The sequence below is a fragment of the Salmo trutta genome, chromosome 16 (genome assembly GCF_901001165.1).
Source record: "Salmo trutta chromosome 16, fSalTru1.1, whole genome shotgun sequence".
Taxonomy (NCBI): domain Eukaryota; kingdom Metazoa; phylum Chordata; class Actinopteri; order Salmoniformes; family Salmonidae; genus Salmo; species Salmo trutta.
Genome location: NC_042972.1, coordinates 26,312,819 through 26,339,354, shown reverse-complemented (window position 1 = coordinate 26,339,354; position 26,536 = coordinate 26,312,819). Strand labels below are relative to the sequence as shown.

At 41.5% G+C, this 26,536-nt stretch overlaps 1 pseudogene; it reads left to right on the top strand.

The window, feature by feature from the left end:
* LOC115151205 (ubiquitin-60S ribosomal protein L40-like) overlaps nt 1-26,166 on the top strand; it is a 57,440-nt pseudogene extending 31,274 nt beyond the window's left edge.
* The last annotated feature ends 370 nt before the right edge of the window (nt 26,167-26,536 follow it).

The following is a 26,536-nucleotide window of genomic DNA, read 5'->3' as shown; positions in this document are numbered from 1 at the left end:
CCACCGGTCAAAAGTTTTAGAACACCTAGTCACTGAAGGGTTTTTCCTAATTTTTCCTATTTTCTACATTGTATAATAATAGTGAAGACATCAAAACTATGAAATAACACATATGGAATCATGTAGTAACCAAAAAAGTGTTAAACAAATCAAAATATATTATATATTTGAGATTCTTCAAATAGCCATCCTTTGCCTTGATGACGGCTTTGCACACTCTTGGCATTCTCTCAACCAGCTTCATGAGGTAGTCACCTGGAATGCATTTCAATTAAGAGGTGTGCCTTCTTAAAAGTTAATTTGTGGAATTTCTTTCCTTCTTAATGCATTTCAGCCAATCAGTTGTGTTGTGACAAGGTAGGGGGGTATACAGAACATAGCCCTATTTGGTAAAAGACCAAGTCCATATTATGGCAAGAACAGCACAAATGAGCAAAGACAAACAACATGTAATCATTACTTTAAGACATGAAGGAGAGTCAATATGGACATTTCAAGAACTTTGAAAGTTTCTTCAAGTGCAGTCGCAAAAACCATCAAGCGCTATGATGAAACTGGCTCTCATGAGGATCACCACAGGAAAGGAAGACCCAGAGTTACCACTGCAGAGGATAAGTTCATTAGAGTTACCAGCCTCAGAAATTGCAGACCAAATAATAGCTTCACAGAATTCAAGTAACAGACACATCTCAGCATCAACTGTTCAGAGGAGACTGTGTGAATCAGATCTTCATGGCCAAATTGCTGCAAAGAAACCACTACTAAAGGACACCAAAAAGAATAAGAGACTTTCTTGGGCCAAGAAACATGATCAATGGACATTAGACTGGTGGAAATGTATCCATTGGTCTGGAGTCCAAATTTGAGATTTTTTGTTCCAACCGCCGTGTCTTTGTAAGACGCGGTGTGAGTGAATGTATGATCTCCGCATGTGTTTTTCCCACCGTAAAGCATGGAGGAGGAAGTGTTATGTTGTGGAGGTGCTTGCTGGTGACGCTGTCTGTGATTTATTTAGAAATCAAGGCACACTTAACCAGCATGGGTACCACAGCATTGTGCAGTGATACATCATCCCATCTGGCTTGGCCTTAGTGGGACTATCATTTGTTTTTCAACAGGACAATGACCCAACACACCTCCAGGCTGTGTAAGGGCTATTTGACCAAGAAGGAGAGTAATGGAGTGCTGCATCAGATGACCTGGCCTCCACAATCCCCCGATCTCAAACAAATTGAGATGGTTTGGGATGAGTTGGACCGCAGAGTGAAGGAAAATCAGCCAACAAGTGCTCAGCATATGGGGGAATTCCTTCAAGACTGTTGGAAAAGTATTCTAGGTGAAGCTGGTTGAGAGAATGCCAAGAGTGTGCAAAGCTGTCATCAAGGCAAAGGGTGGCTATTTGAAGAATCTCAAATATAAAATATATTTTGTTTTGTTTAACACTTTTTTGCTAACTACATGATTCCATATGTGCTATTTCATAACTTACTGTACTGTATACATTTGTGATTAAGATAACCATTTCATTGTCCAACTGGGATATAGTAGGCCTAAATCATGAATGGTTGACAAAATGTTGACATTATGGTCTATTACTGTACAATCGTTTACCATAAACAGTGACATTTTTTGGAGAGGTTCAGAATGAAACAGCATTAATCAGACAATATTTGACAACCGTCGAAATATGCACTCAGAGGCTAGCAACCTACCTGTGTAATCATGATGAAATGACAAATGCTTACAGCCAAACTCACAAAGTTGCACGTTTGAATTTTATAAGTAAAATGCATATTTTTCTGTGTACTGTGATGTTTGCCTATGTGCTGGACTGTGATGTTCTGATCAGTGTGTGTGTGTATTAGGAAAGAGTGGGGGTCGTTATATATCCGTCTGTGTCTTAGAAAGCAAGATGGCCTACAAAAAATTGAAATTGTCATTGGTCATGTCTTCTTCTACCATCAAGCTTAATCACCCATCCCCACTGCAGTTATGTTTGAATGTTTCCTCAGAGGCACACTACACTATGGGGGATCGAGGGAAAATAATAGTGAAACATTGTTTAACCACTGTGACATTAACATTAGAACATGCTTCAGAAGATTTTAAAGTTAGGGGAGTTAGTGTCCTTGTCTGTTTTTAAGACTCTGATCGACAACACTGTTTGGGACAACTGCAGTTGTTTCTAATCTTCAGTTGTATCTTTAACCTGTAACACTTTGTCTTTTGTGTGTATTCTGTATTTTTATATAATGTTTTATGGACAAGCTGCTATTTCCCTGTTTTGCCTTCTTGCCTGGTCGCCCTCGCAAAAGAGATTTTTAACCTCAATGGGTTTTACCTGGTTAAATAAAAGTTAAATAAAAATACATTTAAATAATGACAATATTTATCCTCACATTAGAATTATTACAGTTTCTAAAGGTTAGGAATTACACACATTTGTCTACACTTGAAATTAAAAAAAGAGTACTTCCAGTACACTTCCATTCTATGGAATTTATAAATGTAATGAGTTATTTTCGATGGAACTTTTCTTTTCAGTATTTGAGTTTACCACACCCGCACTCCCCTCCTGTATCCCCTCTCTTCCCCGCCTCTCCCCCACCCTTTCCTTGCAACCACGATTTTTTTTCTTTCCTTTTCTTTTTTGTCTTGCCACAGCGACTCTGAAAGCGGCCCGCTTCAAATCCTATGCAATTTGCTTATCCCTGAGCAAATATCACTTCCATGCAGCATGGTAATTACAATACATTTCCATGTAAAGAGGTCCACCCTGGCATCAGTGGGACGTGTCAGCGTGCGTCTGTGCGCAGTGATAGGCACCTTCATCAAAAAGATAAATGTCACGTTTATTGCGGAGCAGCCGGACCAACTGACCCTAGCCAGTTTAACCATCCATAAACAGGAGCTGGAATCTATACCGGAGGGCAAAGGGGAGTGGGGGTGGTGTGTGTGAATGTGTGCGTTTGCGGGGGGAAGGGAGGTTAAAGGCAGTGGTGGAAAAAGTACCCAATTGTCATACTTCAGTAAAAGTTAAGATACATTAATAACAAATAACAAAACAAATAATAAAACCAATTCTTTTAAACTATAGTAGCAGGAGTGACTTTGAAGTAGTATGCATGTAATACAAATCTGGTGCACAACTCAGATGTTCTCAGTGGGCTTATTGCAACAAACGTTAGCCAGCGTACTAACACAAGGTAATCACCCACACAGCTGATAACAATTGCAACCATCACTGGCCACGGATTTACCGTTTCTTAAAGCAGGAGGTTATCTTTTAGTCCTGATTGCCACCAACATTTTTCAATAATATTTGGCCCTCTGGTGAGTAGTATCACTTGAACAAAATGATCCTGCTTTTTTAGTAAACTAAGGGCGATTGATCTATTTGACAATCATTCCGTGCAACTGAAATAAAGTATTTCCTTGTTTACCACGGCAAATCTACTGTGTCAATTTACCTGACACCTTGTATGAATGGAAAACTGCTGTTGGTGTTGTTACGTTCGTCGTAAAGATTGGACCAAGGTGCAGCGTGGTAGGCGAACATTTTACTTTTATTTAAAATGAACACCAACAAAATACAACACGAAATTAAAGTTCTGCAGGCTACACAGCAACTATACAAAAACAACATCCCACAAACTAAGGTGGGAAAAAGGCTGCCTAAGTATGATCCCCAATCAGTCTTTTTACACCAAATACACTTAAAGTTTTAAATGTTCTGCATTGTCCTGCATTGCACGAATGTTCTCCTGCAACAGGGTGATCAAATTAAGATCCTTCATCTCTATGGTCATTTCTTATCAAGAAAGCACAAAAAATGGAAATGTTTATTAATCGTAAGTTAGGCCTATAATATCTATATTTTTATCAAATGAAATAGTAGTCTAATAAAGTTATTTCAAATAGGACTCATATTATTTTGCCATTTAAAGTGAAACGTTTGAATGAAATATAGGCCTACTTCTATATTCTTATACTCTAATAATTATTTTTCTTAATTCATCAGTCTTACAGTTTCCGATTCTCCTGATAGGTTGATATTTATTTGGGGGCGGGAGTAGAGAACGTAGACACAACTGTCTAGTTTCATAATCAGTTGACACAGTAGCAGCAAGAGATCAACTGATCGGATAGTTTATTCTTGTGGGTTTTTGGTTGTAGTCAAGTTTGTTTTAACACACAGGTGCAATCGAGCCAATGGAATATTTAGCCTAATACTCAACCGTAACTCAAGTCAGGATTTGGCACTAAATGCAAGGACAGGTGATCCTTGCAAGTTCTTAACTAGTATGGGCTATGTGGGACGCTAGCGTCCCACCCGCGGTACAGCCAGTGAAATAGCAGGGCGGCAAATTCAAAACAACAAAAATCTCATAATTCAAATTTCTCAAACATACAAGTATTATACACCATTTTAAAGATAAGATTCTCCTTAATCTAACCACAGTGTCCAATTTCAAAAAGGCTTTACAGGGAAAGCAAAACATTAGATTATGTTAGGACATCACCTTGACAAGAAAAACCACACAGCCATTTTCCAAGCAAGGAGAGGCGTAACAAAAACCAGAAATACAGCTAAAATGAATCACTAACCTTTGATGATCTTCATCAGACGACACTCCCAGGACTCAATGTTACAAAATACATGTATGTTTTGTTCGATAAAGTTCATATTTATATCCATACGCCCAGTTTTACATTGGCGCGTGATGTTCAGAAAATGTATTCCCACCAAAACATCCGGTGAATGAGCACCTCAATTTACAAAAATACTCATCATAAACGTTTATAAAATTTACAACAGTTATTGAGAGAATTATAGATATACTACTCCTTAATGCAACCGCTGTGTCAGATTTCAAAATAGCTTTTCGGAGAAAACACATTTTTCAATATTCTGAGTGCAGAGCTCAGCCATCAAAGCAAGCTATACAGTTACCCGCCAAGTTCTGGAGTCAACAAAACTCAGAATTAGTATTATAAATCTTCCCTTACCTTTGCTGATCTTCGTCGGAATGCACTCCCAGGACTCCCACTTCCACAAGAAATGTTCTTTTTGTTCGAAATACTCCATATTTTTGTCCAAATACCTCCGTTTTGTTTGTGCGTTCAGGTCACTAATCCAAAGGCATAATGCGCGAGAGCGCAGAACCAGAGACGAAAAGTCAAATAGTTCCATTACCGTTCACAGAAACATGTCAAACGATGTTTACAATCAACCCTTAGGGTCTTTTTAACATAAAACGTCGATAATATTCCAACCGGACAATAGCGTATTCATTACAGAGGAAAAATAAGGAGAGGTGCGCCAACGTGCCTGCGCAGTAAACAACTCACTGGTCCCAGGCAGTCCACTGATTGACTGAGCTCCTATTCTCTGCCCAGTAACAGTAGACAGATGAAACAAGTTTCTAAAGGCTGTTGACAGCCAATGGAAGCCTTAGGAAGTGCAAAATGACCCCACAGACACTGTAGTTTGAACAGGGATTAGATAGAAGAACTACAAGTCACTTCCTGGTTGGATTTCTTCTCAGGTTTGTGCCTGCCATATGAGTTCTGTTATACTCACAGACATCATTCAAACAGTTTTAGAAACTTCAGAGTGTTTTCTATCCAAATCTATTAATAATATGCATATCCTACCTTCTGGGCCTGAGAAGCAGGCAGTTTAATTTGGGCACGTATTCATCTGAATTTATGAGTACTGCCCCTGTCACCAAGAAGTTTTAAATTGAATTGCTGCCATACAGTAGCAGCCATTATTAAAAGTTTCACAGAACACATAAGCCTACTGTACATAAGGCTGAGCACCAAACTTCTCCATGAATACATTGTCTTTAGGGGTGGCAGGAGTGGTTAGAGCGTTGGGCCAGTAAATGAAAGGTTGCTAGATTGAATCCACGAGCTGACAAGGTAAAAAATCTGTTCTGCTCTTGAACAAGGCAGTTGACCCACTGTTCCTAGTCCGTCATTGTAAATAAGAATATGTTCTTAACTGACTTGCCTAGTTAAATAAAGGTAAAATAAAAAAATCATTGAGTTCAAATAATGAGCCTATCAAAATGGTTAAAATACCCCACCTCCTGAAAAGCTTCTCAGCCTGAGGCTGAAGTATACATTGCCACAGCTACACTTTGTTGAGTCACTTAACACTCCTAAAATGGAACCCAACCAATGCCTGCTGCAAACCCATCTCATTACTGTATCTAATTCTGACAGAACATCAGTTGTCACATCCCGTTCCCCCTCCCCTCCTCCCAGGGCCTGTATGTTATTGTAAATCGGAACCACCGTCCCTCTCCTCCTTTCATCCAGGGCCTGTGTATATGTTATTCTAAACCAGTCACCCTCCCTCCATTTCAGGTGTCTCTGTTATTTCCAACGTGTGTCTTAGTCAGGTGTGCATAATTGGCCCGGCATTCATCTCTAAGCTGATTGGGTAGTGGGGCGGTGGGATGGTGGCGGCAGCTAGCGGCTAAGCTGCGCGGCGTGGAGCAGGGAAGGAGAGATAAGGAAGCAGACTGCTCTGATCCATCCACTCACAGGATGAGTAATCCGTAGACTATGTCCCAAATGGCACCCAATTCCCTTTATAGTGCACTCTTTTTGACCAGGGCCAATAGGGCTCTGGTCTAAAGTTAGTCCACTATGTAGGGAGTAGGGAGCCAATTGGAACATAGTCTACGGATTACTCATCTTGTTGGGAAATTTAATAAATAGAAGCCTGTTCTGCTTGAGATGGGAAGGAGGCTAGAGGAGAGAAAATAAATGCTAGCTATTGAAGAGCATCAATCCCTCCATCCCTCCTCCCTCCCTCAATGGATGTATGTCTAGTGTGTGTTTAGTATTAGACATTGACTGTATGCCAAATTTGTCTACAAGAGAAAGGAATGGCATCTCACTGTGTATGACTGCTGCCTGTCATATTCATTGAAAGGGAGTAACAGGCTGACCTGACACGGGGTTAAGGACATGTCATCTTTGCTTTGATGTCTCTGAACGTAACCTCCTCTCCTGTACCTTTGCCCAGGTAGAACACATTAGGAACATAACCACTTGATATCTCCCTGTTTGATAAACCGCCTCATCAAAGTCTCCCCGTGCATCTCTGTATTCAATAATGGATAAGAGGTGGGGGCCCATGTGTGATGGCTCAGCCAATCCCCTCTCAATAATGCATTAAGATCAGCACAGCCACCCTCTCCACTGGGACTGGATTAACATAGCGTCTATTTGATTTCATTGCTGTCTGTGGGGATGATCAAAGTTTACCTACAGCTGCACCGCTGATAGCAAAAGCCCTTTGTTCCTACCATATTAGTAACTCTAAAGTCCCATCCAGCCGAATCAGGAGTGTTGTCTATGTAACAAACTAGACATAGGCCTATAGGGCCAAGACAAGTGTAGTTTGCAGCTGCAGTTTGGTTCATAGAGAGTTCATCAGTGGGATTCCTGTGTTCCTGCACACTTATTCTGAACTAATTGGACAAGCATGTTGTTGTTGTTGTCGTTTGTCCATGCACATTGCATTCTCTAGCTATCTGCAGAGATTGAGTCCCTGTTGCAGTGGAAAGCATTCATTCTGGAGGTAGTCTCATATTTCATGTTTCATGGAGTGGTTGAGATGATATTTCTTCTGTCTTCACATTTTAGAACACGGATGCAGAAGACCTATGATTTGAATCACTCTGAAATGTAACATTTTTGTTAATTCAATATTATAGGAGTCTTACCATATAATTGTCTTTGGCAAACATGCTGTCCTAACTACCAGTGTCACCACCAGAGGACTATTCATACTGCCAATGGTCATTCAGAATGTAGATTATATATTGTTCTTCTCACCTTGTATTAGACACTATTTCCACTTATTACAGCAGAAGTACATTAGAGCAGTATACGACCATAAGCCCTACACTTTTTGGAAGCGTCTACCAAGTGATCCACCCTCAACTTTGAATCCGGCACTGTTGAAAGCTTTAGTGGTGATAATGAATTATTCTGAAGCTAAACTGCGTTAATATATAATACAATACAAAAGCCTAAGCATCACCGTCCTCCTGTCGTCTGCACCAAGCTTCCTTTGAAAATACTATCATTTCAGGAAAGAGGAGATCCAGATATTGTCTACTGTCTGGGCACATGGCATATGAGTCCAAGTAACAGAGAAATGAGAGACAGAGGTAAGCATTTTTCCTCTGTATCTCTCTCTCTCTAACCTAATCCACTGGCAGCCTCCCAAGCTTTCATCCTGATTTCAGATATCATATTCAAGCAGCACTCTGCATCCAAGTGTGTCCCAGACTTCAGTGCTTTAGTGTTCTCATTCCAACACTTAATTGGGATGCCTTCGTAACAATGGGCCTTCCACTGCCTGGTTCCTCCAAAGCGAATATCTTTGCCAACTTAAAAAACTAAGTCAACTCTAATTGCCATCTCCATCCATAGGGAGGTGCATCCTAACAATTGGAAATCTGTTTTTTTGAGAAGTTATAATAAATTGTAAAAAGAAACTAAAGAAGGACATGAATATGGACAGAGTACATCAAAACGTCAAGGCCCGGGGGCTTCCCGAGGGGCGCAGCGGTCTAAGGCACTGCATCGCAGTGCTTGAAGTGTCACTACAGACCCAGGTTCCATACCAGGTTGTGTCACAGCCAGCCGTGACCGGGAGACCCATGACGCAGCGCAAAATTGGCCCAGCATCGTCCGGGTTAGGGGAGGGTTTGTCCGGCCACGATTTCCTTGTCCCATTGCGCTCTAGCGACTCCTTGTGGCAGACCGGGTGCCTTCAAGCTGACCCCGGGTGCCTTCAAGCTGACCTCGGGTGCCTTCAAGCTGACCCCGGGTGCCTTCAAGCTGACCTCGGGTGCCTTCAAGCTGACCTCGGGTGCCTTCAAGTTGACCTCAGTCACCAGTTGGACGGTGTTTCCTCTGACACATTGGGGCGTCTGGCTTCCAGGTTAAGTGAGCAGTGTGGCTTGGCAGAGTTGTGTTTCGGAGGACGCATGGCTCTCAACCTTCACCTCTCCTGAGTCCATAGGGGAGTTGCAGTGATGGGACAAGACTAACTACCAATTGGATATCACAAATAAAAAAAAACAACAACAAGGCCCTTTTGTTCCACTACTGTAGAAGCTAAGAGGAGTAGGTTGAGTAAGTCACATCCAACTTATGTCAGCTTCATTCTTAGTCATTAAGGAATGGTAGGAGTCAACATCCCTGACACAAACTCCTGACATTTAAAAGTCTCTCCAATAGAATTGGCTCAGGTACAAAATACTGACCAGTGAAATATACAGGTGTTTTCTGTTTCCTTTATGTAATATTAAAGCTATAATTATGTGAATATTACACATTTTATCCATTATCTTTGTTAACTATATCTTGTAGGTGTTTCAATCCACGTACAACATCAAAATACTAGTTTGATAACAATTGTATATAGATTGTGTTAAGTTATTATTTTATATATATTAAGTGTTGTGTTAAATATTTAATGTAAATATTTAAATGTGAACGCACTAACGTAATTTGAATTCCATTTTTTATTTTTCTCTTGGTAAAAATAACTTTTTAACGCAATTATCATCCCTGGCTCTATCACACGGTGTACACTCCAATAAGACTGACTCCTTTGCCAACAGTAGTTACAACCCTGTAGAGATTTGGAAACATGTTTTGAAACATCCAAGGGAGGAAAAAAGCACCAAAAAGCACTGCTTTACTAATTCATCCCTGAGAAACTTTGCCAATCTTCCCCTCTAATGAGTGCGCGGGACCCAGAGGACTGTGCCTCCCTGTAGCCCCTTTATCCTTTAAAATCAGCCTAAATTTGACGCCCCACAGCGTTCCATCTCCCGTTCCACACTCCCCGCTTATGGGACTGCATTATTCATGCGGAACAAGGCAATCAGACCTCAGTGCCACTGATGCTCGCTATCATTGAGCCTTGCGCCATGCACAAAATACAACCACCACACAGGGAAAAAATACTAGAAGAAGAACAACAAAATATCTCAGTCTCCATCATATACAGTGCCAGAAAATTAAAACAGAGCCCATGGCAGAATAACGGGGCTCCCTCCTCCCACAAAGGGGCCTGAGAGCAGCATGGGAAGGGAAACGATCAGAGAGCTGTGACACAGTGTGGGCACCGGAAAGCTTACTTTTGCCTATCAAAAACCAACCATCCATACTTGGCTTCTGCTTCTTACAATAACAACATCATTTTTTCAAATTGGGAAATTTAACCGAGAACTCTCCTATGAAGCTGACCCTGTCCTCCTGGTAATTCCTTGTCTGTTGCATTTGAGTTATAACCTTGCTCTGTCTTTGGAGTTGATGTCTCTGTTGTTTTAGCTTTAATATTCAGAGTGTGTGTGTGTGTGTGTTTGCACCCGGTGTGTTTGTATGTATGTGTGTGTGTGTGTGTGTGTGTGTAAATGCTAACGGTGGCAGCGATGAGAGAAGGGAGCGTGTTTATTCTAAACCCTGCCTGGGGTACAAAGTGCTGGTCACCTGCTGTGCTGCTAGATCCTCTACGAGGCCTCAAATCTCTGCCTGTTTGAAAGGGAAAACCAAATAAACTACTGATGATGGGAATGTGCGTTGGGATGGGGACGGGAGGCATAGCGTTCTGTCAATCATGAACCGTCTAAACCAAACAGAAACTCGTTAATACGGAGAGGCATCTGTCTGTATCAGTGACCGACAGTGTACGACAACAGAACACATTATTGAGGTCCATTGCCTTCTTCCTTCTACCAAGTTCTGTATATCTGTTTCTTTCCATTACACACCAATATGACCCTCAAAGAGATGCAATACAGTACATATATACTTCTTAAAAGGTTCTTAAAGGGTTCTTCAGCTGTCCCCATAGGATAACCCTTTTTGGTTCCAGGTAGAACCCTTTGACGTTCCATATAGAACCCTCTGTGGAAATGGTTTTACATTGAACCCAAAAGGGTTCTACCTGGAACCAAAAAAGGGTTCTTCAAAGGGTTCTCCTATGGGGACAGCCGAAGAACCCTTTTAGGAGGGCTCCCGAGTGGCGCAGTGGTCTAAGGCACTGCATCTCAGTGCAAGAGGCATCACTACAGTCCCTGGTTAAAATCCAGGCTGTATTACATTCGGCCGAGATTGGGAGACCCATCGGGCGGTGCATAATTGGACCAGCGTCATCCAGGTTTGGCTGGAGTAGGCCGTCCTTGTAAATAAGAATTTGTTCTTAACTGACTTGCCTAGTTAAATGGAGAGAAAAAAACAACAACAAAAAAAGGTTCTAGATAACAGCTGTTTTTCTAAGAATGTATCCTTCTTTCAGGGGAAAGTACAACTTTGATTAAATTGTTAAATGTGTATGATATAACAGACAAAGCTTGGACCAAAGACACTTAGCATGTAATTGCAGGCATGTGTTTCCCCTTTGTATAGTATTTGTGTATGTGTGAGGTGCATAGGTGTTTCTGAATGTGTGATCATGAATATCCATATGTGAATGAAGTGCGTTATTATATCAATTTGACTGTGTGTTTGTGTGCATGTGTGTGTGTGTGTGTGTGTGTGTGTGTGTGTGCCCAACTGTGTGTGTGCCCACATATCTCTGTGTGTGTGTGTACTGTATGTGTGTATGTGTGTGTGTACATCTCTGTATGTGTGTGTTTGTGCCTGATATTTAAACAGCCTATGAGCCTCACTTATGAAACAGATGTGGGGCCTGTGAATGCTCTCACTGTCGCTCTCTTTCCCCTTTTGCCGTAGCCATGGTGTCACGGTTGGCTTTTCTCCCCAATTTGAGGAGTGTCTTCTGAAGCATCGCTACGGCAATGACTGAAGCTCTGGACCGAGGATAAGTCAGCCAGAAACAGAACAGCCAGAATAGAAATGGCAGGATTCCAGCATAGAATTTCCTCCTCAAAAAATGCCCCTTCCCCTATCCATTGTCTGGCCCCTTCCCTTTTCCCCTTCCCCCATCCCTCCCTCCCTCCCTCCCGCCCTCATATCCCCAACCCTCAAGCCAAACACGGGGGAACAAGAGGGATTTGGAGAGGAATTGGGGCAGATAGATTGTGAAAACCCTGACAGCTGGAGCTAACCCTGGGTGGTTCCATGTTGTTAATCTATGCAGTGTCTTTCTCTTTTAATTATTCTCATTTCCACCATATCAGCAAAAGGGGCTGTTGAAATATTGATTGCAGCGTGAAAACCTGGAGCAGTGTTATTGGATGAGCTTCCACTATAGATGGGGGCCAATATCTACAACATCTTTGTTTCCAACATGGAGGGAGAAAGTCTGTTGTGTTGCGTTCTGCGTTGTTCTTGCCACCCTCAACATCTCCACAGTGTGTCCCTATCTCTAGTCTAAACTGTTTATCGGATATGGACCACTATAGAAACATGTGTAGGCCTATCAGTAGTTTTTTTTATTTTCCCATTGGATTCCTGAAAATAATGGAGGAAACAAATTATAAAAATAAGTGAACGGTATATTACTCCAGAAATACCGTAGTGTGCCACAGTTTTGGTTGTTCAAAGAATAACGCCAAATGATCCCCTTATTAACAGTTAGCAGTTAATTCATCAAAGTCCCTCATATCGTACATAAAAAGAGCTAATTTCACACTAATGTATGGGAGAGGAAATTAGCAGTTTTGCAAAGCTAAGCCAAATTACACAATTGATGGATGTTCCATGAAACCTTACACAACAGCCATCCATTGATACAAGTGGAAGGGGCACTTTCACATGACAAAGAACAACATTATCTAGATGTGCAGAATCATTTGAGCTATGTGGATTTGTGCTGGTGGTACTCCCCATATTTTTTACTCCAATTGATAATCGCTTTATTTCTCTACAAACAGTTACAGTGCCTTCAGAAAGTATTTACATCCCTTTCATTTTTAATTTGACTTTGTTACAGCCTGAATTGAAAATGAATTAAATGGAGATGTTTTTTCACTGGCCTACACACAATAGTCAATAATGTTAAAGTGGAATTATGTTTTTTGAATTTTTTATAAATTAATAAAAAATGAAAAGCTGAAATGTCTTGAGTCAATAAGTATTCAACACCTTTGTTATGGCTAGCCTAAATAAGTTCAGGAGTAAAAATATGCTTAACAAGTCACATAAGTTGCATGGACTTATTTTGTGTGCAGTAATAGTGTTTAACATGATTTTTAAATGAATAGCTCATCTCTGTACTCCACACATACAACAACATTGTAGTTACTCCACAATACTAAACCAATTGACAGAGTGAATAGAAGGAAGCCTGTGCAATTAGGTACTAAAGTAAACCTAAAGAAATTAACTTTGTCCTGAATACAAAGTGTTATGTTTGAGGCAAATCCAACACAACACATCACTGAGTACCACTTTCATATTTTCAAGCATGGTGGTGGCTGCATCATGTTATGGGTATGCTTGTCATCGGCAAGGACTAGGACTAGGATGTTTTTTGGGGGATTAAATATAAAGTATATAAACTATTTATTAATCTCGGAACCCATAACTGAATCTTGCGCAAACAAGATACACTACATGACCAAAAGTATGTGGACACCTGCTTGTCGAACATCTCATTCCAAAATCATGGGAATTAATATGGAGTTAGTCCCCCCTTTGCTGTTATAACAGCTGCCACTCTTCTCGGAAGGCTTCCCACTAGATGTTGGAACAATGTTGCGGGGACTTGACTGGCTTGCAGTCAGCGTTCCAATTCATCGCAAAGGTGTTCGATGGGGTTGAGGTCAGGGCTCTGTGCAGGCCAGTCAAGTTCTTCCACACCGAACTCGACAAACCATTTCTGTATGGACCTCGCTTTGTGTACGGGGGCATTGTCATGCTGAAATAGGAAAAGGCCTTCCTCAAAGTTTTTCCAGAAAGTTGGAAGCACGGAATCGTCAAGAATGCCATTGTATGCTGTAGCATTAAGATTTCCTTTCACTGGAACTAAGTGGCCTAGCCCAAACCATGAAAAACAGATACAGACCATTATTCCTCCTCCACCAAATTTTACAGTTGGCACTATGCATTTGGGCATATAGCATTCTCCTGGCATTGCCAAATCTAGATTAGTCCATCGGACTGCCAGATGGTGAAGCGTAATTCATCACTCCAGAGAACGCGTTTTCACTACTCCAGAGTCCATTGGCAGCGAACTTTATACCACTCCAGCTGACGCTTGGCATTGTGCATGGTGATCTTAGTCTTGTGTGCGGCTGCTCGGCCATAGAATCCCATTTCGTTAAGCTCCCATGAACAGTTCTTGTGCTGATGTTGCTTCTAGAGGCAGTTTGGAACTCGGTAGTGATGTTTATAACCAAGGACAGATGATTTTTAAGCTCTACGCGCTTCAGCACTCGCCAGTCCCATTCTGTGAGCTTGTGTGGCCTACTGTACCACTTCGCGGCTGAGCCGTTGTTGCTCCTAGATGTTTCCACTTCACAATAACAGCACTTACAGTTGATCGGGGCAGCTCTAGCAGGGCATACATTTGATGAAAGGTGGCATCCTATGACAGTGCCATGTGGAAAGTCACTGAGCTCTTCAGTAAGGCCATTCTACTGCCAATGTTTGTCTATGGAGATTGCATGGCTGTGTGCTCGATTTTATACACCTGTCAGCAATGAGTGTGGCTGAAATAGCCGAATCCATTAATTTGAAGGGGTGTCCACATACTTTTTGTATACATACTTTATATGAGAAGCTGTTATGAGAAACTGTGTAAACCTTGTATAAACCCTTTATGAACCCTTTATGAGGGGTATCTTAAAGTAAAGTGTTCCCCATCTTGCTACTACAACTCTGAACCTGCATCCAATTTCCAGCCTATGCCAATCAAACACAGATCCAGGCCTAAACACAGGTCCAAAGTCAAAGACAATCAAGCACAGATCCAGTTCCAGATACAGGTCCAAAGTAATCATCAGGGCCAGGGGGTCTCTGTAGGTAATGTCAGGTAGCCTGGCAGTTAAGAGTGTTGGGCCAGTAACTGAAAGGTTGCTGGCTCAAATCCCAGAGCCGACTAGGTGAAAAATATGCCGATGTGCCCTTGCGCAATCTTAATTGCTCCTATAAGTCGCTCTGGATAAGAGTGTCTGCTAAATGACTAAAATGTAGAATCCTAACAAACAATACCATCTCCCCATGTACAACAATGGGTAGAGACAGTATATGAAGAGAGAAAGGTGAAAGGAAAGAATCCTTGAAGTGAAATTCTGTTACAGTAATCCACTCTCAGCTCTTGGTCCCACTGACCCTAACAAAAGCCGAGGTGTCAGAAACACGAGAGGTGACTGACTCCAGGCCTGTAAAAATGTCCCTCTGATTGACTTGACCCCCAGATTAGGCAATTGGGGAGGGGGGTTGGTGATAGTGAGAGTTTGGCACGCATACACAATCTATGTCTCAATTGTCTCAAGGCTTAAAAATCCTTCTTTAACCTGTCTCCCCCCCCTTCATCTACACTGATTGAAGTGGATTTAACAGGTGACATAGCTTTCACCTAGATTCACCTGGTCAGCCTATGTCATGGAAAGAGCAATCCCTGCTGCAATCCTAATGGTGTATTATCATTATAAAATATACTGGTGACTGTGGTGACAGAGAACAGCACCCCTGCGATGTGGCATGGCATCTTGTCTACAGTGGAGGACTGTGGGAGACAGTCGCTACAAGGGAGGATAAACATAAACACACCCTCAAAGTGGATCAGTGATCACAGAGCAGACAGACGTCTAGAGAGGTATTAGGTCGGCTGGATTGGGGGCCAGAAGAAGCTTTTAGCATTAATATTATTATATTCATAGTCATGAAGTACTAGTAAAAGCCTCATGGACATGCCATTCCTTGATGTTTTTTTGTAATCTATGCTAATTGTATGCATATTTCAAGCCACACCGAAGCTGGTGCGAAAACAAATGAGACTCTACAAACAAAAGCAATCTGTCAGGAGAAAAAATATGAATGGTCCGTAATATTAATGATCCATGTATTGCTTTTCAGTAGCCAAACTAAATCATTTGTTTTGCTTGTTTAGCTTTAGAGAACAGTGAAAGCATTCTAGTGAATACAAACGACTGGGTGTCATTGCTCTTTAAAAGATGATATTGCTATGTTATTATATTCCTCTTACCTAAAATAATTTGAATGAATGCTTTAGCTCATGTTAGATAATCCACTTGCCACAGGAACAAAAAAAAGAATGAAAGAAACAAAGAGAATAAAATCTGAACTAAATAGGAACTGCAGGTGTAAGATGGTTTTGATTAGGTGGTATACAGCTACGACTGGTAGTGACTTTTTCGTAACAGGTTAGGAGAGCTTACGCAGCAAGTTAGGAGAATTAACGTTGCAGGTTAGGAGAATTAGGTTATGGTTAGGAAAATAGTTAGGGTTAGCTAAAATACTCTCCTAACCTTCTACGAAAAGTAACTTCCAGTTGTAGCTGTACTCCATCTAGTCACAACTGTGTAAGACTGTCTGACTCTTGTCTGCTGATTAAATAGGCTACATGTTACTCCCTTACTTTACACTTAAAATTAATTCAACTACACTAATATTTTCAGAATCTTGAGGAAAGGCTGTGCTTTTCCTTTTGGTAAAGATAATTCTATATATATTTTTACATTTAACTAGGCAAGCCAGTTAACCTGTTAGGGCTAGAGGGCAGTATTTACACGGCCGGATAAAAAACGTACCCGATTTAATCTGGTTACTACTCCTGCCCAGTAACTAGAATATGCATATTATTGGCTTTGGATAGAAAACACCCTAAAGTTTCTAAAACTGTTTGAATGGTGTCTGTGAGTATAACAGAACTCATATGGCAGGCAAAAACCTGAGAAGATTTCATGCAGGAAGTGGCCTGTCTGACAAGGTGTTGTTGTTCTTGCCTCTGTTTATTGAAGACTCAGGATCTTAGCTGTAACGTGACACTTCCTACGGCTCCCATAGGCTCTCAGAGCCCGGGAAAAAGCTGAACGATATCGAGGCAGCCTCTGGCTGAAACACGTTATCGCCTTTGCCAAGTGGCTGATCAGAGGACTAAGGGCTTAGGCGCATGCGCGAGTCGACCCCATGCTGTATTTTCTTTTGTCTGTTTACCTAATTGCAGATTCCCAGTCGGAATATTATCGCTTTTTTACGAGAAAAATTGCATAAAAATTGATTTTAAACAGCGGTTGACATGCTTCGAAGTACGGGAATGAAATATTTAGAAATCTTCTGTCACGAAATGCGCCGTGCGCGTGACCCTTATTTACCATTCGGATAGTGTCTTGAACGCACAAACAAAACGCCACTGTTGGAACATAACTATGGATTATTTGGGACCAAACCAACATTTGTTATTGAAGTAGAAGTCCTGGGAGTGCATTCTGACGAAGAACAGGAAAGGTAATCAAACTTTTCTAATAGTAAATTGGAGTTTGGTGAAGGCTAAACTTGCTGGGTGTCTAAATAGCTAGCCCTGTGATGCCGGGCTATCTACTTAGAATATTGCAAAATGTGCTTTCACCGAAAAGCTATTTTAAAATCGGACATATCGAGTGCATAGAGGAGTTCTGTATCAATAATTCTTAAAATAATTGTTATGCTTTTTGTGAACGTTTATCGTGAGTAATTTAGTAAATTGTTAGTAAATTCGCCGGAAGTTTGCGGGGGGTATGCTAGTTCTGAACGTCACATGCTAATGTAAAAAGCTGTTTTTTGATATAAATATGAACTTGATTGAACAAAACATGCATGTATTGTATAACATAATGTCCTAGGTGTGTCATCTGATGAAGATCATCAAAGGTTAGTGCTGCATTTAGCTGTCTTCTGGGTTTTTGTGACATTATATGCTAGCTTGAAAAATGGGTGTCTGATTATTTCTGGCTGGGTACTCTGCTGACATAATCTAATGTTTTGCTTTCGTTGTAAAGCCTTTTTGAAATCGGACAGTGTGGTTAGATTAACGAGAGTCTTGTCTTTAAAATGCTGTAAAATAGTCATATGTTTGAGAAATTGAAGTAATAGCATTTCTAAGGTATTTGAATATCGCGCCACAGGATTCAACTGGCTGTTACGTAGGTGGGACGATTTGGTGCCACCTGCCCTAGAGAGGTTAAAAAGAAAATCTTACTTACGATGACGGCCTACACCGGCCAACGCTGGGCCAATTGTGCGCCACCCTATGGGACTCCCTATCACGGCCGGTTGTGATACAGCCTGGATTCGACCCAGGGTGTCTGTAGTGACTCCTCTAGCACTGAAATGCAGTGCCTTAGACAGCTGCGCCACTCGAGAGCCCATTTCATTAGACACTAGTGAGCAATATTTTGTACGGGAGCTTTAAGACTTACTCCAGTATAACTAAAACTAAAATTCCACCCAAGCCATCTCTGCAAACTATTAATTTTGATGTATTTTTTGTTTTCTTTTAATCATTGGGTGGTATAGTGCTGGGCTTCTTGACAATACTGAATTATTTAAAACATGGAATAATGCACCCATTTGCTGGTTAATAATTAATGCATGCATAAAGTAGTCTGCGTTTGATCAATTGTGATTTCATATTGTCAGCCAACTGGATTTCCATGAAGACTGTTTCATGGAGAGTCAATAAGATGAAAGTTGTAGAGGGTAGCTTGTTTTATATGGTGGAATAAAGTACTATCTGTGAATATTTCGTTTCTAAATGACTTTATTGAAGTCAGCCTTTTTTAGTGCTAAGAATTTACAGTGTGTACTATACAATAATATTTAAATACTAAACAGAATACCTTGATGTCAAATAAGTGTCGTTTAGAGGGGAAAAATATGATTGATTCGTTTGTACTAATACATAATTACATCACGAGCCTCTGTTTACATAGACATTGCTATCTTCAATTGCCTTACTTTACAGTAATATTGTTTTTACAATGATAGACAACTACAATATGATCTATAATCTGGATTTACATAGCAGGTGTTATTGGTCTAAATTAAATGGCAGTATTTGCTGGCTCCAAACAAATGTTATGCTCAAACCCATGTTTAATTTGAGCTCCAATGGGCCCTGGGCTTCCTGCTCTACACTTGTGGAATTGATGTCTGTGCACCATATGAGCGATGTGCCAGAGGCTTTATATCTAGTGACATCTACTGTCCACTGCCTAGAACTACTCCTCAAATGGTTGGGGAAGAGACAGAGGCAGCTACAAAGGTTGCTCTACAAAGGCTGATACAGAGGTACAGTGCCTTCAGGAAGTATTCACCCCCCATTAGTTTTTCCACATTTTGTTGTGTTAAAACCTGAATAATTTTTTTTATTTTGTGTCACTGATCTACACGTAATACCACATAATGTCAAAGTGGATTTTTTTTTTGAATTTTGTTTGTAGAACATTTTCTCATTTATAAACAATTAAAAGCTAAAATGTCTTGAGTCAACAAGTATTCAAACCCGTTGTTATGGCAAGCCTAAATAGGTTCTGGAGTAAAAATGTGCTGAACAAATTGCATAATTAATGCCATGGTCTCATTCCGTGTTCAATAATAGTGATTAACATGATTTTTGAATGACTACCCCATCTCTGTACCCCACACATACAGTACAATTATCTGTAAGGTCCCTCAATTGCGTAGTGAATTCCAAGCACAGATTCAACCACAAAAAAAGCAGATACTGAATATCCCTTTTTAAACTTGGGATGTTGTATCAATTCTACCAGTCACTCCAAAGATACAGGCGTCCTTCCTAAGTCAGTTGCTGGAGAGGAAGGAAACTGCTTAGGTATTTCACCATGAGGCCAATGGCGATTTTACAACAGTTACAGAGTTTAATGGTTGTCATACGAGAGCTGAGGATGGATAAACAACATTGTAGTTACTCCACAATACTAACCTAAATGACAGAGTGAAAAAAAGTAAGCACTTAAGGCACGTAAAGCTGCAATATGTAACTTGTTGGTCTACCTGGCCAAATTCACATAGAAATGTGATTTATAAATCTGTCATTCCTGTTGAAAGCAATTCTAAGAAGCGGTAGATCTGTTCTATGTGTGCTCTTTAAGTTTCATTTTTGCATCTTTTACTTTCGGTTTTGCACACCATCTGTAAACAGCTGAAAATACAATATTTTGGGTTATTGAAAATATATATCACAGCGGTTTAGATGGTACAACAATTCTCTACACTATGCATTGCTTGTTTTGTCACATAAACTGAAATCAAGCTAAATATTCAAATTTTTGCAACCAGGAAATGGCGGAGCGATTTCTGCATATTGCACCTTTAAATAATATTGCTAAAACAAATGTGGCAAAAAAATTACATTTATGTCCTGAATACAAAGCGTTGTGTTATGTTGGATTTGCCCCAAACAAATTACTGAGTACCACTCTTCATATTTTAATTAAGAATGATGATGGCTGCATCATATTGTGGGTATGCTTGTCATCGGCAAGGACTAGGGTATTTTTTAGGATAAAAGGAAACTGAATACAACTATAAGCACAGGCAAAATCCTATAGGAAAACCTGGTTCAGTCTGCTTTCCAACAGACACTGGGAGACGAATTCACCTTTCAGGGACGACCTAAAACACAAGGCCAAATCTACACTGGAGTTGCTTGCCAAAACAACATTGAATGTTCCTGAGTGGCCTAGTTACAGTTCTGACTAAAATTGGCTTGAAAATGACTGTCTAGCGCTTGAAGACCTTCAAAACATTTTAAAAGAATAAATGGGCAAATATTGTAAAATCCAGTTGTGCAAAGTTCTTAGAAACGTAACCAAAAAGACTCACAGTTGTAATCGCCGCCAAAGGGGATTCTACAAAGTATTGACTCAGGGGTGTGAATACTTAAGTAAATGAGATATTTCTGTATTTCATTTTCAGTATATTTGCTAAAATGTATAAAAACATGTTGTCACTTTGTCATTATGGGGTATTATGTGTAGATTGGTGAGAAATACATATCTTTAATCAATTTTAAATTCAGGGTGTAACACAATAAAATGTGGAATAAGTCAAGGGGTATGAATACTTTCTGAAGGCACTGTAGATACAGATGCAGCCACAGAGGCAGATATACAGGGAGAGACATAGACACAGCTTTACAGAGGCTGATACAGAGGTAGATACAGAGGCTAATACAGAGGCTGATACAGATCCTGATTGAGAGGTAGCTACAGAGGCTGATACAGAGACTGATACAGAGGCTGATACAGAGTCTGATACAGAGACTGACTGAGAGGTAGCTACAGAGGCTGATACAGAGGCTGATACAGAGGCTGATACAGCGACTGACTGAGGTAGCTACAGAGGCTGATACAGAGGCTGATACAGAGACTGATACAGAGACTGACTGAGAGGTAGCTACAGAGGCTGATACAGAGGCTGACTGAGGTAGCTACAGAGGCTGATACAAAGTCAAGTATGCACATGTGTTTTTTCTAAGATGTGTGTGTTGCCACTTTTTAAGTCATGAGAGGTAGAAATGCTACAAACATGCTGAGAAGGAGAAAATAACTTATTATCAGTAAGATCTAGCAAGACAGAAAGAAAGATGGAAGTGAAGCTGTAGCCAGAAAGGGAAATGGAAAAATAGAAAGAGAAAGAAATGAAACCTAAGTAACAGAAACAAAAACTCCAAAGTCCTGTTTATATCTGGTGCTAACTTTGTCCTGATCTTGTCCACATTCTGATAGTGGCCATATTTAGACAGGTGTAGACGATAAAAATATGCATTGGGATCTGATCTTCCTGACCACCTCGGGAGGTAGACAGGAGATAATGGGGACAAATGGGAGACATCTGGTGGGGGTGGAGACAAGCACAAGACAGGTGAAACAGATCAGGGTGTGACATGTAGAGCTTGTTGATGAAGAATTTTTTGAATCCGAAATTATACTTTTGTTACATTGTTTGGTAGTTCAGCTGGTTAGCTAGCGCTCAGTCTCATTGACCACAAATAGTTGCTAGCCACTTAATATAACTTGTTTTCTCAAAATGTATGTTAGCTAGCTAAGTTAGCAATATTATGAATACAACTCCCATATGCTGTCGACATCAGAATACGATTTGAAAGCACCAGTTAGCTCCAAAGTGGTTATTATAGCTTTTATTGCATGCTGACAGTAAATTCTGAACCATTCAGTGGCAAGCTACACTACAAACATACTTTTACCAAGTTCCCGTGAAGCAAATGTAATGACAGTCCACCATAACATACCCAAGTTTCCTTATTAGCAAGGGGTAGTCTGTATTTCATTTATTTGTTTATTAGAAACACAGTTTGAAATCATTGTGGGGGGATTTCGCCAGTGGTCGAATGGGGAATAGGTCTTCCCAGGAAAATGTTGTGCGAGATTGCAACATTAATCAAGGGGGGCGGGGCTTAGCGAAGGGTCAATTGGTGGAATAAGCTTCCATTGCAACTTCTACTGTAGGTGGAGTGATTAATCTCAATAGACCTCCATCCCCACCTTCATTCTGTCCTTTTTCTTCTGTACCCTCTACTAAAGTTTGATTTGATTTGACAAACTATGTCAATGTATAAACAGCTAATTCAGAAGCTGGTGCTCATTCAGAAGTCCCCGAGACGCAAATTATATATCCAGGGCCCATCCAGCCCACTGTGATAAGGATTAAGCCAGCAATACTAGCAGGTACTAGGTTAACATTATCGCTAACATTATAAGAACACTAAGGAACCAAAATCATTCGCAGGGAATCATAATACACATCACTTGTTTTGTTAATGTTGTTGTCAGTCAGTCACGACACCACCTCACACCTCAGGTACCCATGCCTCACGGGTCCCCATTACCCTCCCCATGTCCCTCCCTATCGACCTCAGAGAGTGTTTTTGTGTGTCCACTTTACGTTATAGAGACATTAGACCTCCTCCCTCCTTCTCTGTGAGCCTGCTCTCCTGCTCTCTCCTCTCTGGCACAGGGCTCCACATGAATAAATGTCTCCATATCTCAGAGTGACAGCGTGCCGACCCCTACTGCGAGGGAAGCCGAGCGTGACCCCCCAGCCAGGGCCCCAGCAGGGTGCCCATTATCAAACGCAGGCAGCAGGCCCTCACTACGGCTGCCCTAATCCTGCCTGACATTTTTAGAGTCAAATGTTACACAACAAAACCAATACGAGAGGAGAGGAAAACAACAAATTAATCTTTCAGAAGGACCCTATCAGGAAAAAAACAAAACGTAATTCTATCAATGTAGTTTTGGGTGACTTTCCTATGGTTGATTAGGAAAGGGCATCTATTTTTCTGGATTGGCAGGTATGCTACAGTATGTGACACCACTAAATTAGGATGTGGTTATAACATGTAAAGATACACTAGGGGGTTTTATGTAAACTCTGGGCATTAGTTCCTGTATGGATTTAAGCGTCAACATTTAATGGTACATTTGGATGGTTGTTATTTTATAGTAGCTGAATACAGTAACAACCACTTAATATGACTGTTGAGGCGTAAGAACAAATCTTCCTCCTCTTCAGATTTTCATTATCACCATCGTCATCATCACCACCACCAACACCACCACTTTAAATTGAATTCAACATGTTATGATAAATGAAAATAAGAGCATGTGTCTGCTCTGGGGCTCGATTGTTAACCTGGCTGGTGTTTTAGCTCCAATGAAAGGAAGAAGAGGTGGAAAGTGTGAGGAGGTGGGCCGGGCTGAATGTGTCAGACAGGGATCTCCCCTGAGAGGGCACTCCACTCACGCAATCAGAGAAGCAGACCTGTCGAAACAAGGAAGCGGATGAGGTGAGACAGGGTGAATCTTGGTGTTATGTGAAAGACACTGCTGATCACCCTGGCGTCTCCCGAGGCCTGCCAGACTAATGGGGCTTTATCCGGATTAGGGCTGGATCAGAGTGGGTCTCTGGGCCTGTCTCCTGGTTAAGAAGAGTACGGCGGAGTTACCATGCCAATGAGGTCAGCTTGGTGCTCTGCTAGCTACGACAAGCCCAAGGACAGGGCAGAGAGAGGGTGCCAGGCCAGCCCAACCTACTGTAGCCTAGCTCAGCCTGCCCCCCAGGCGCCTGTGGTGTCCTGTCTGCTCCCTGTCTCTGTGTGTGTGTGTGTGTGTGTGTGTGTGTGTGTGTGTGTGTGTGTGTGTGTGTGTGTGTGTGTGTGTGTGTGTGTGTGTGTGTGTTGTCCAGCATACAGCAACGGATTACCCTCAGGGTGTCCGCAGCAGTGCTAATCTGGAATAATCTGCAGACTAGTTCGCACTTTACAACACACAGGGAATAAACAAGAGCTGAGTGGCTTAGTGTTACGCACCGCTGAGTGATACCCAAACAGAGCATCAGGGCGTAATCAGCCCAGTCAAATACCAATAAATAAAATCCCTATATGTCCCTGTGGTGGCCGCCCAGAATAAACCCTAGTACACTGAATGAAATATCCTGGTTTTGTGAGGATCTCAGGTCAGCAAAATTAAGTAGATTTAGATTGCATGGTAGATATTTGTTTTATTTTGTTCGGTTAGGTTAGTGTATGTGAAAACACTGCAAAGTACAATACGGGTGACAAATGTGTCTGAAAGCGTTATGGGTGTGTGTGTGTGTGTGTGTGTGTGTGTGTGTGTGTGTGTGTGTGTGTGTGTGTGTGTGCGTGTGCGTGTGCGTGTGCGTGTGTGTGGACAGGACATACATACATACATACATAAGCATGTGCAAATGGGTTGTCCTCCTTCATTCTCCCTCGTATTCATCTGGACCCCCAGTGGAGAGACTGGCAGGCAAGCTACCAATTAGTGCCAATTGTCATTCAGGCAGCTTGGTGAGGCTGCCGACTGACTAGGCCAACAACTGGCCTGGGACAGACTGGTGGGCCTTCTGTCTGCTACTCACCAAGCCAACTCCCTGGCCCTGCCTTCTTCCTTGGGTGTGTTCAGGGTTGCAAGGTTTTGTCATTTCTGTCATTTGAAATGACACAATGTCCCATGGGTTGTAGATGTTCCCTATAACATGATGTCAAGTGTGATCAAATGCACATCCTTTAGTGGGGTGCAGGGCCCCAAAAAATAATAAATAGAGCATGAACACTCATAAGGTGCAGGATCTAAACATTGTTTGTTTGTGAATAAAGGTAGGTTGTGGAGGTGATGAGTGTGTGAGCTCTATTTCCTTTATAACGTTTGAACACTTTTTAGCATTTACAACAACCCTGTCTGTCCTACTTGATGTGTGTTCAGAGGCGCAAAGGTATTTTTCCTTTGAATAACATGTCAAAACACTTGTCAACATCCAACACATTTGCCATTCATTCCAGTTTCATGTTTGTGTCACGGATGTTTGGACTGTGTGGTGGCTGCCTGTGATAGTTAGTGATCTGGTCCATAAAATACAATCACTCCTCCATCGCCCATTTTAACTTCAATCATGCATCAGTGCAGACAGCTAGCACTGTTTTAATTCTACAAGTCACATGAACTGCAATAGTGAAAATCCATGTTTACGTCCCAAATGGCACTCTACTTCCAGAGTGCACTACTTTTCACCGGAACTCTAGGGGAGCTCTGGTCAAAAGTAATGCACAAAATACGGAATAGGGTGCCATTTTGGACAAAACCCATGTGTTACTTTACTCCCATGTAAAATGTCCATAAATGCAGATCCCTCGTTCTACACTGATGATCTCCTGTCTCACACAGGGTGATTATTGCTGCACCACTCATATTAATGTGAATCATTTGCATAAAATGTGTGTGCACTCTGCCGGCCACTCATTATACAGCATTTCTCGCCATTGACCATCTCCTGGAATTACCTCGATCTGCTTAATTGTGTGTGTATGATATTGCGTGCTCTCCCCCCTCCTCTCCACCAAAAGGAAGGGAAAGCGGATACCTAGTCAGTTGCACAACTGAAATGTGTCTTACACATTTAACCCAACCCTCTGAATTTGAGAGGTGCGGGGGGCTGTGCTAATCGACATCGGTTACTGGCCCAACGCTCTTAACTGCTAGGCTATCTGCCGCCCCCGATCCAATGACTCCACCTCCAATGATTGTCAAACTACTCAGGTTTGCTGATGACACCACCCTAGTCGGTCTCATCTCTGACGACGATGAGTTTGTGGAAAGGTTGACCACCTGGTGCTGTCGCAACAACCTGGAACTCAACACAGTCTAAACCGTGGTGATGGTGGTTGACTACAGGAAATGCCCCTTACCATCTCTCCTTCCCGAGATTGATGGCTCAGCCGTCAGCATGGCCAAGTCATTCAAATTCCTGGGCAGCATCTCCCACAACATCACAGCGGTCACCAAGAAGGATCAACAGAGGATGCACTATCTGAACCAGCTGAGGAAACTCAAACTCTCTCTGACAATTCTTGATCGGTTCTACACGTACATCATTGAGTCCATTCTTACCTCTTCTATCACTGTTGGTTTGGATCTGCGTCTGCCTGCTACAAGGGCAAATTGCAGCTCATCATCTGGTCTGCGGAGAAGGTCATTAGCTGTCACCTGCCCTCCATCAAGGACCTGCATGCCTCCAT